The 11,373-nt window shown below is 39.0% G+C and overlaps 1 non-coding gene across 1 annotated transcript; it reads left to right on the top strand.

The window, feature by feature from the left end:
* The first annotated feature begins 7,011 nt into the window (after window positions 1-7,011).
* On the top strand, window positions 7,012-7,115 carry LOC148565296 (small nucleolar RNA R71). Its single transcript, XR_015884847.1, has one exon. It is a non-coding gene; the product is annotated as a small nucleolar RNA R71 (small nucleolar RNA).
* The last annotated feature ends 4,258 nt before the right edge of the window (window positions 7,116-11,373 follow it).

Below are 11,373 nucleotides of genomic sequence, written 5' to 3'. Positions count from 1 at the left end.
CAGCTTTTATGCCAGTTATGGCGTTTTGACGCCAGAATTTTTATGCTGACTTGGAACGCCAGTTTGGGCCATCAAATCTCGGGCAAAGTATGAACTATTATATATTTATGGAAAGCCCAGAATGTATACTTTCCAACGTAATTAAGAGCGCGCCAATTGGGTCTGTGTAGATCCAGAAAATCCACTTCGAGTGCAGGGAGGTCAGAATCCAACAGCATCTGCAGTCCTTTCTCAGCCTCTGAATCAGATTTTTGCTCAAGTCCCTCAATTTTAACCAAAAAATACCTGAAATCACAGAAAAACACACAAACTCATAGTAAAGTCCAGAAATGTGTTTTTTATTTAAAAACTAATAAAAATATAATAAAAACTAACTAAAACATACTAAAAACTACCTAAAAACAATGCCAAAAAGCGTATAAATTATCCGCTCATCACAACACCAAACTTAAATTGTTGCTTGTCCCCAAGCAACTGAAAATCAAATAGGATAAAAAGAAGAGAATATACAATTAACTCCAAAAACATCTATGAAGATCAGTCTTGATTAGATGAGCGGGCTTATTAGCTTTTTGCTTCTGAACAGTTTTAGCATCTCACTTTATCCTTTGAAGTTCAGAATGATTGGCATCTATAGGAACTCAGAATTCAGATAGTGTTATTGATTCTCCTAGTTCAGTATGTTGATTCTTGAACACAGTTACTTTATGAGTCTTGGTCGTGACCCTAAGCATTTTGTTTTCCAGTATTACCACCGGATACATAAATGCCACAGACACATAACTGGGTGAACCTTTTCAGATTGTGACTCAGCTTTGCTATATTCCCCAATTAGAGGTGTCCAGAGCTCTTAAGTACACTCTTATTGTTTTGGACCACGACTTTAACCGCTCAGTCTCAAGCTTTTCACTTGACACCTTCACGCCACAAGCACATGGTTAGGGACAGCTTGGTTTAGCCGCTTAGGCCAGGATTTTATTCCTGTGGGCCCTCCTATCCACTGATGCTCAAAGCCTTGGATCCTTTTTATTTTACCCTTGCCTTTTGGTTTAAAGGGCTATTGGCTTTTTCTGCTTACTTTTTCTTTCTCTTTTTTCTCTCTTTTTTTTTATTTTTCGCATATATTTTTTTTCTGCAAGCTTTTCACTGCTTTTTCTTGCTTCAAGAATCAACTTTTATGATTTTTCAGATTATCAATAACATTTCTCCTTTTCTCATCATTCTTTCAAGAGCCAACAATTTTAACATTCATGAACAACAAATTCAAAAATATGCACTGTTCAAGCATTCATTCAGAAAAACAAAAAGTATTGCCACCACATCAAAGTAATTAATCTGTTTTAAAATTCGAAATTCATGTACTTCTTTTTCTTTTTGCAATTAAAAACACTTTTTATATAAGAAAGGTGATGGATTCATAGGACTTTCATAGCTTTAAGGCACAGACACTTAGACACTAGTGATCATGTAATAAGACACAAACATAAATAAAATATAAAGCATAATTTTCAAAAAAAAAACAGAAAAATAAGAACAAGAATATTAAAGAACGGGTCCACCTTAGTGATGTCGGCTTGTTCTTCCTCTTGAAGATCTTATGGAGTGCTTGAGCTCCTCAATGTCTCTTCCTTGCCTTTGTTGCTCCTCCCTCATGACTCTTTGGTCTTTTCTTATTTCATGGAGGAGGATAGAATTCTCTTCGTGTTCCACCCTTAGTTGTCCCATATTGGAACTTAAGTCTCCTAGGGAGGTGTTGAGTTGCTCCCAATAGTTTTCTGGAGGAAAATGCATCCCTTGAGGCATCTCAGGAATCTCATGATGAGGAATTTCCTCATGCTCTTGGTGAGGTTCATGAGTGGGCTCTCTTGTTTGCTCCATCCTTTTCTTAGTGATGGGCTTGTCTTCATCAATGAGGATGTTTTCCTCTATGTCAACTCCAGCTGAATTGTAGAGGTGACAAATGAGATGAGGGAAGGCTAACCTTGCCAAAGTAGACGACTTGTCTGCCACCTTGTAGAGTTCTAGGGAGATAACCTCATGAACTTCTACTTCCTCTCCAATCATGATGCTATCGATCATGATAGCCCGGTCTATAGTAACTTCAGACCGGTTGCTAGTGGGTATGATTGAGCGTTGGATGAACTCTAACCATCCCCTAGCCACGGGCTTGAGGTCATGCCTTCTTAGTTGAACCGGCTTCCCTCTTGAATCTTTCTTCCATTGAGCGCCCTCTTCACAAATGTCTATGAGGACTTGGTCCAACCTTTGATCAAAGTTGACCCTTCTAGTGTAGGGGCGTGCATCTCCTTGCATCATGGGCAAGTTGAATGCCAACCTTACATTTTCCGGACTGAAATCTAAGCATTTCCCCCGGACCATTGTAAGCCAATTCTTTGGATCCGGGTTTACACTTTGATCATGGTTCTTGGTGATCCATGCATTGGCATAGAACTCTTGAACCATTAAGATCCCGACTTATTGAATGGGGTTGGTGAGAATTTCCCAACCTCTTCTTCGAATCTCATGTCGGATCTCCGGATATTCACCCTTTTTGAGCTTGAAAGGGACCTCGGGGATCACCTTCTTCTTGGCCACAACTTCATAGAAGTGGTCTTGACACACCCTTGAGATGAATCTCTCCATCTCCCATGACTCGGAGGTGGAAGCTTTTGCCTTCCCTTTCCTCTTTCTAGAGGTTTCTCCGGCCTTTGGTGCCATAAATGGTTATGGAAAAACAAAAAGCAACGCTTTTGCCATAATTGCTCGTCCTTGATATGCCGGATTTACAACGGTTCAGAATTCCACAAAATAATGCCGTTGTTAGTATAGTCCAAACCAATAGTTAATCCTCAAATCAAATTAAATTTTTAGGTTGTCACAAAGAACAATCCCCAATTAAGAAATAACTGGAGTATTTGGACTCCGGGTCGTCTCCCTAGGAAACAATGAAGTGCATGCGTATTGGCTATGATGGGGTAAAAGGGGGGTTTTGTTTATGAGATGGCAAGAAAGTAAACTGAGTGAGTAAGTAAAGAAAGCAAAATAAAGAACTCTTGGCTAAGACTTGGGTACTTGAGATCACCATCCTAGTCAACAAACCAATTATTGACAATTATGAGAGGCCAACCCATTAAGTCTACTTCTCGAAGCCTTAAGTACGTAACATTTACTCCTAGAATTGAATTATGTCAAATAGGCTTGATCACATCCACCCTTAAATCCTAACCTACCTACTAATTGACTTAGTAGTGGGTTAGCGTCAATGGGCTTCAAATTGATCACCCAGGGTTCTCAAATCACCAAATCCATTATGTCCAAAAACTCAAGATCACTCAAGTCCCTTGGCTTAGGCCAAGAGTTGACAAAACTACTCAAAAACTAAAGAGATCATTTCATCAAACACGTAGAATGCAATAAAAATCAGCATCATAAATTGCAAGAATACTAAAATCCATCACTATTAATTGCAAGAAAAGTGAGATCACAACTCAATTCATTAATTAAGAAAACATCAACATCAAAATTGCATTAAATGTAAACAAATCCAACATGAGTCATCATCACAAAAGAGAGCAAAATGGGAAATTAACCTAAAAACTAAGAGAATCAAGATATAGAAATGAGAAATTATCAAAGAAACAAGATGAGATCAAGTAATTAAACATGAAATTAAGATAATCTAACCTAATCCTAACCTAATTCTAGAGAGAAGAGGGAGCTTCTCTCTCTAGAAAACTAACTAAAGGCTCATGTTGGCTAAACTAATTGCTCTCCCGTTGCTTGGACTTCAATTCTGTATGAAATACACTCAGAAACAAGTTGGATTTGGGCCTGGACTGCTCAGAAATTGTCCCCAGCGTTTTGCCTTCAAGTGGGCCACGTGAGAGTATCGGCGCGTGCGCGTCGACCGGCAAATTCTCAACCCGCGCGGACGCGGCGTGTACGCATGCGCGTCTATTGGCGAAACCACTTTTGCGCGTACGCGCCTGGTGCGCGTGCGCGTCCTTTGGTGCATTCCCAATCTTTGTCTCTTCATGCATTCTCTCTTTTTGTATGCTTTTCTCCTCATTTCTTCCATCCAATACTTGCCTTATGAATCCTGAAATCACTCATCAAACACATCAAGGCATCGAATGGAATTAAAGTGAATTAAAATCACCAATTTGGAGCCTAAAAAGCATGTTTTTACACTTAAGCAAAATTCAAGGGAGAATTACAAAATCATGCTATTTCATTGAATAAATGTGAGAAAAGGTGACAAAATTCCCCAAAATAAGCACAAGATAAATCATGAAATCGGGGTTTATCAAATCTCCCCACACTTAAACTAAGCATGTCCTTATGCTAAAATCAAGAAGAAGCAAAAGGGTATTAACATTTATTCAATGCAATTACTAAATGCAATCTATCTACATGATGCAATGGTTTAGTCAAAATAAATCAATCTTCAAGAATATGCATACAAGCACAAGGGCCAAGGTATTAGCAATCAAGAAAACCACAATTGGATTGAATCATTGAATGAGTTCACAAACTTGCAAGAAAAGTTGATCATGGGTGGAAACATGTAATCGAGCGATCGAACCCTCATCGGATGTGTATCCGCTCTAGGCATTCAAGTGTATGGGGTTGATTCACTCAATTCTCCCCTACTCATGCTTTCCAAGATTTGTTTTTCATCTAACAATCAACAATTACTTTATGCATGCATACAAATATCATGAGGTCTTTTCCATAGGTTGTAATGGGGCTAGGGTCAAGGTAGGATGCATATGGTTAAGTGAGCTAGAAATTCGAATCTTTGATTAACTTAAACTTTCCACCTAACCTATGACAACCTATACAATTCTAAACAAACCTAACTACCCATTCTTCACTTTTCTCACACACTCATGTATTCTCTTTTTGATCACCACACATATGCATTGACTTTTATTGAACTTCACTTTGGGGCATTTTGTCCCCTTTCTATTGCTTTTCTTTTTCTTCCTTTTTCTATCTCCCCTTTTTTTTTAAACTAAAATATGTACAAGAACATCAATGCATATGGTTTACACATGATTAATACATGAGCATGTACTCAATTCCCAAGATTTTTCATCAAACATACTTTTATCTCTACCCCATGTTCCCAACTTCCCAAAATCAATTGATGAACACTCTCACTAGTCTAAGCTAATCAAAGATCGAAATTAAGGACATTTATTATTTTTCACTTAGGCTTGTAATGTGCTACAATTAAGAACAAATGGGTTAAACATAGGCTCAAAATTGGCTAGCAATGGAAGATAAAAGGTAGGCTTATTTGGGTAAGTGAGCTATTTGAACAATAGCCTCAATCATATAAATGTATGTATACACATGATAATGGACATAAAGAATAAAAAAAATCAAGGATTACAATCATAGGAGGAGAATAATGCACACAAGAATGGAAGTAAGTGGTTATGTATGATGTAACCACACAATTAGGCTCAATTCTCACATGCTTGTGTTCTTAGCTCAAAACATGATTGGAATGGACTTTTGGTTGTTTAGGGTTTTATTGCAATGAAGAGAGTGAGGGGGAAATGTTTGTAATGGAGTAAGGAGTTTCTTGTACCGAAATGAAGAGTTGTGAAGAGTGGGTGATGACCATGAAGGTGGGTACGGAACAAGGGTCATATATAGGGACGTTGTGAGAGAGTGGAGGGTATGGATTGATGGAGTGGTTACTTGATGGACGGTTGGGGTTATGCATGGACAAAAGACAAGGATCATCACTTTATGAATGAGATTGCTCGGTCTTTTAGGGGTCCCATTTTTCCAATGTTGCATGGCAACATTTTCCAATGTATTCCCTTTTTAGAACAAGTGTGTACCCCCTCCTTTTGTGGTGTCCGATCCTTCTTTGTTTAGTTGTCCAATCCATCCCTTTTAATGCTTCTTTTCTTTTCCTATAAAGATAAAATAAGAAAAGTAAGACATAATATCAAAAAGACAATTTAGCCTTTACGGCTATGATTAATAAAGAAAAGAAAAGATTAGATTGTTTATTCATGAACTCCAACTAACTAACTAACTGTGTATCCTTATATGCATTTTGGTGGCACCAAACTTAATTTGAAGCACTGTGATGAAAAGTTCTGTTCAAAGCTCCAAGACTAGCATGCTCTCTGTTGCATTCATGCTTTATTGGTACGCTTTGAACACCAAACTTGTTCTTCACTATATATACTGCAATATAAGAATGTCGCCAAGTTTGAGTTGGAATTTATGAATATTGACTTATTTATTAGTAAAAGCTAATAAAACATGGGTTGCCTCCCATGAAGCGCTTCTTTAGCGTCACTAGCTTGACGTTTCTCCTTCATCAGGGAGGTTGATAATGCTTCAAGTCCTCCCCTCTTACCTTGGACTTATATCCATTGGTTGTATCAATGATCTCCACATGTTCCAAGGAGAGGACTCTGTTAATAGTGAAGACCTTAGGTAACTGAGATGGTACAGTCGGGAGATTAGGGGGGATATCTGGGAAGTAAGCTGAGATCACTTTATCTCCTGGAGAGAAATCTTTCGTAGGGATCTTCTTGTTCCTCCACTCTCTTGGTACCTTCTTCTTTGTCTCTTTTGATGCTTCCCTGCTCTTGGCGACTTCTTCTTCTAAGTGAATTTTGTTGTTGTCTTCACATGCCTCTGGTGGTTTAGGTTCCTCCAGCTTCTCCTTGAGCTGTGACGATTGCTGTTTGCCTTGTTCATCATTCAATGGGGTTTTCGGATGCGTTGGTGGTGCCTCAGTGCTTGTTTCGGGCCAACAGAGCATCTACATTGTTTAGCTCCATTACTCCTCTTGTGTTCCCTCTTTCGGAAGCATAGAAGTAGTCGTTCTCTGCTACTATTTCAATGACATCTATAGCCTCCTCAATGGTTTTCTTCTTGTTCAAAGATCCTCCGGATGAATGGTCTACGGCCTTCTTTGACTCATAAGAGAGCCCTTCATAGAAAATGTGCAGCTGCACCCATTCGTTGAACATGTCAGGTGGACACCTCCTTGTTAGGTCTTTAAACCTCTCCCATGCTTCATATAGAGTCTCACCATCTTGTTGCCTGAAGGTTTGGACCTCAGCTCTCAGCCTATTGATTCTTTGAGGATGGTAAAATCTTGCTAAGAATTTGTTCACCACGTCTTCCCAAGTTGTCAAGCTTTCCCTTGGGAAAGATTCCAGCCACTTGGCTGCCTTATCCCTGATTGAGAATGGAAATAAAAGCAGTCTATAGGTGTCAGGATGAACACCATTAGACTTCACTATGTCACATATTCTCAGAAAGGTGGTTAAATGTTGATTTGGGTCCTCTTGGACACTTCCTCCAAACGAACAGTTGTTCTGCACAAGGGTGATAAGCTGTGGCTTCAGTTCAAAATTGTTGGCATGGATGGTTGGCTTTTGAATGCTACTTCCACAATTTCCTGGGTTTGGATTGATATAAGAGCCTAAAACTCTTCTATCCTCCCCAGTATGATTTGCTCGACCTCTTCTGCCATGGTTGTGAGCCTCTTCTTCATGATGGTTTTCCATGTTTTCTTCCATGTTTGGTTCAAAGTATTCCTCAAAGTGTTCCTCCTCTTCTTCAGCACCAACTACACATTTGTCTCTTGCCTCCCTCCTTAGTCTAAGGAAGGTTCTCTCAGGTTCAGAATCAAAGGAAGTTGAAGCCCCGCTTCTTCTCCCTGTCATAAAACCAACAAGTACAAGCAAAGAGAATAGGTGCAAAAAGTATATCTGTCAGAATTTCTGTTAGTGTGAGTGATGCAATATATCAAATAGTTAGTGGGTTAGTGAGATAAAACATAAATAACAGAAAAAAAGTAGGGGGAAGGGAAGAAATTAACTAAAACAGGAAGTAAATAACTCAAACAGAAATTTAAATCAAACAAAAATAAAATGCTCAATCTAGTTATCCTCCAATCTAATCATTGTTGATGCACAATCAATCCCACACTTGATGCACAAAAAACTTGTCTCATAACAAATTTCCTTCGGCAAGTGTACCGAATTTGTCGTCAAGTGAAAACTCACAATAGAGTGAGGTCGAATCCCACAAGGATTGATTGATCAAGCAACTTTAATTAGAGGAATGTTCTAGTTGAGCGAATCAGAAATTGAGTTGTGAATTGCAGAAAGTTAAATGCGGGAAAGTAAATGACAGAAAGTAAATTGCATAATTTTAAATGGGAATGGGGGAATTGCTTATAAATGTAAATGACAGAAATTAAAGAGAATGGGTAAGATCAGAAATGGGGAGTTCATTGGGCTTAGGAGATGTTGCATTCTCCAGATCAATCTCATTTACATCTCTTCCTCAATCAATGCACTCATTGATCTCCTTGGCAATCTTAAGTGATTGAATTACAATTTCTTGTAATTCAATCTCTCAAATCTTGATCAATAGCCAATTCCTTGGTCAATTGCTCATGAGAAGAGATGAAGTATGGTCACTGATTATACCACATGCATTTCCCAAATCAAGCATTGAGAGGATTATAGTCACATATCCATCCAAACCCAATTTGGTCCAGCATGAGAAAGCATTTCTAGCTTGATCTCTTCATTCCTCTTCCAAGGTTCAGAAGAGATCCAAGGGTGAATAGTTTCTTTTCCAAGATAACTACCCAATTGGATGAAGATCGAAAGCTTTCAAGTAAAATCAAGAGAAAAGATAGAAGAAGAATAATGAAAACTAGTATTGATCCATCAAATTACAACAGAGCTCCCTAACCCAATGAAAGGGGTTTAGTTGTTCATAGCTCTGGAAAATGAAAACAAAGATGGAGAATACATGATGAAAACTAGAAGAGCAAAGAAAGTAAAATATAGGAAGTAGTTCTATGCTATTTTCCAACTCCCAGCAACTCCCCAAAATAATTCAAAGCTACTCCTATATATACTACTCTTCTCATCTTCTAGTTGGCTCTTCAAGTCTTGGGCCTTTGGATCTTGAGTTTGAAGCAGTTCTCTTCTTCATTTGGGCTTGGCTGTACTTGCAGAGAGAAAGTGTGAAGTGGGCAGAGATTTTAGCTCAGGACGTTAGGGTTGTTAACGTTTAGTGAAAATATGAGTTCGAGAACGTTAGTGACAATCAACTTTCTCACTAACGTTCCTAAGTAAAAGCCACGTTAACCTCAATGTTAGTGGCACAAACGTCTCCACCAACGTTGCCTCTAGGTCCTTCGCACACGTTATTGGGACTTAACTTTCCCAATAACGTTGAAAAGCCCCCATTGCTCCTACGTTAGAGCTCACATTAACTTAGTTAACGTGGCTCTTTAACGTGGGCTTGCCATCCTTCGAGAACGTTAGTGACATTCAACATTGTCACTAACATTCCAATGTGCCCCCATGTCTCACGTTAGAATCCACGTTAACTAGGTTAAGGTGGCTTATAACGTGGCCATGCTTAGCCATCCCCAATGTTAGTGACAATGTTGAGTGTCACTAACGTTGGCTCATCATTCCTCATCCACGTTAGCTTCCACGTTAACTAAGTTAACGTGGGAGTTAACGTGACTCATAGTGGCTTGTGTGGCTCCTTCCAACGTTAGTGACAATGTTGAGTGTCACTAACGTTGGCCATCACCTTCTTCTCTCACGTTAGCCTCCACGTTAACTAAGTTAACGTGGACGGTAACGTGGCTCCTTGGGGTTGTGTGGTTGCTTCCAACGTTAGTGGTAATGTTGGGTGTCGCTAACGTTGTCGACCACTCTTGCCTCTTCACGTTAGCTTCCACGTTAACCAAGTTAACGTGGGAGTTAACGTGGCATTGTGCACTTAGGCCAACGTTAGTGACAATGTTGAATGTTACTAACGTTTGCTTCTTTTCCCCGTTTTAACGTTAGAGGCTACGTTAACTAAGTTAACGTGGACTCTAACGTGGCCACTTGTGAGCATTTGCCAACGTTAGTGATAATGTTAAGTGTCACTAACGTTGGCTCAAATTCCCTTCTTCACATTAGAGTTCACGTTAACTTAGTTAACGTGACTCTTAACGTGGGTAATGATGGCTTCGAGAGCGTCATTGGTAGTCACTTTTCTCATTAACTATGCAAGTTACCTCCCATTCCTTGCTTCCTTTGGTCTTGAAATCAGGCAATAGAGTGCATCAAAGTTCTAGTCCAAGTCATGGGTAATGCAGAATACAATTTGTCACTAAACTCATGCAAAATCCTCATGAAATCATGTAAAATGCACAATGTATGCTTGAATCAAGGTGTAAGTGAATATCTACCCAAAACTAGCTTATTTCCTAAGAAAATGCATGATACTATCCTAAAAATAGTAAAGAAAAGGTCAGTGAAACTGGCCAAAATGCCTTGGCATCACAACACCAAACTTAAAGCTTGCTTGTCCCTAAGCAAGTACTGGAACAAGAGAATGATGAATGGGATACCAAGAGAAATGAGTCATTCTGGTGGAAGTCATGTCCCTAGTTTTATGGTGGTTTCATGCATAGCAACTTAGGTTCATTCCTAGCTTTCAGACCTTTATCATATCCTAGAATACTCACTATGATTGCATCCCATGAAACTTTTATTTATTGATCCTTTTGTTGTTATTTCAGGGCTTATTTGTGTCCTTAGGCTAAGTGTTCTGTAAGGGGACAACTCTTTAAGATAAGCTTTCAGCCAACACTCCCGAACCAGTTGGATCAAGGTGCTAGGTGTTGAGACACCCCTAAGGACTTACTCCCTCAAGTCTCTCCCCCATACATACACACCACAGGCATATAGTTTATTCATTTTCTTTTCTTGAGGCCTTGGTGTCCAGCACCTCGTTGGGTTACTAAATGTTCTGTGGTGAGGGTTACTCTTGATAGTGGACTTTCATCTAATAATCCCGAGTTAGTTAACCCAAGTTACCAAGTGATAAGGCACCCCTAAGAGCTTATTCATCCAAGTAGATCCCTCATACAAGAACACCACAGACACATGCCTCAAGATTTAAAACCGTTGGTGCCTAGCCTTATTGCTTAGTCTTTTTCTTTTATTCCTCAACTTTGATTGTTCTTTTCCTTTTTCTTATTAGGATCTTCTTATTTATCTAGTCTCATGGGTTGTGTCTCAAGTATAGTATTCATGACAGATAGTTGTCTTCCCACCTTATGGTTGAACCAACTCAGCTAACTTATGATCACACCAAAAACTCATGAATGCACTTCCATATTATGAACTCCACTCTGGTCTTTTTAAAAACACACTCATTCTCTTTTTCATTTGATTTAAAGGGACAAACATACAATTAAGTAAGGAGATGGTGTAGTAACATAAAGACTAGCACACAGAGACTTTCTTCAATACCAAAAACTTAAAAGACAGAATTGAAAAAGGTTCCAACTAT

This window comes from Arachis ipaensis, chromosome B5 (genome assembly GCF_059453495.1).
Source record: "Arachis ipaensis isolate K30076 ecotype BB chromosome B5, ASM5945349v1, whole genome shotgun sequence".
NCBI lineage: Eukaryota > Viridiplantae > Streptophyta > Magnoliopsida > Fabales > Fabaceae > Arachis > Arachis ipaensis.
The sequence above is the reverse complement of the archived record's forward strand: the minus strand, read 5'-3'. Positions and strand labels throughout refer to the sequence as shown.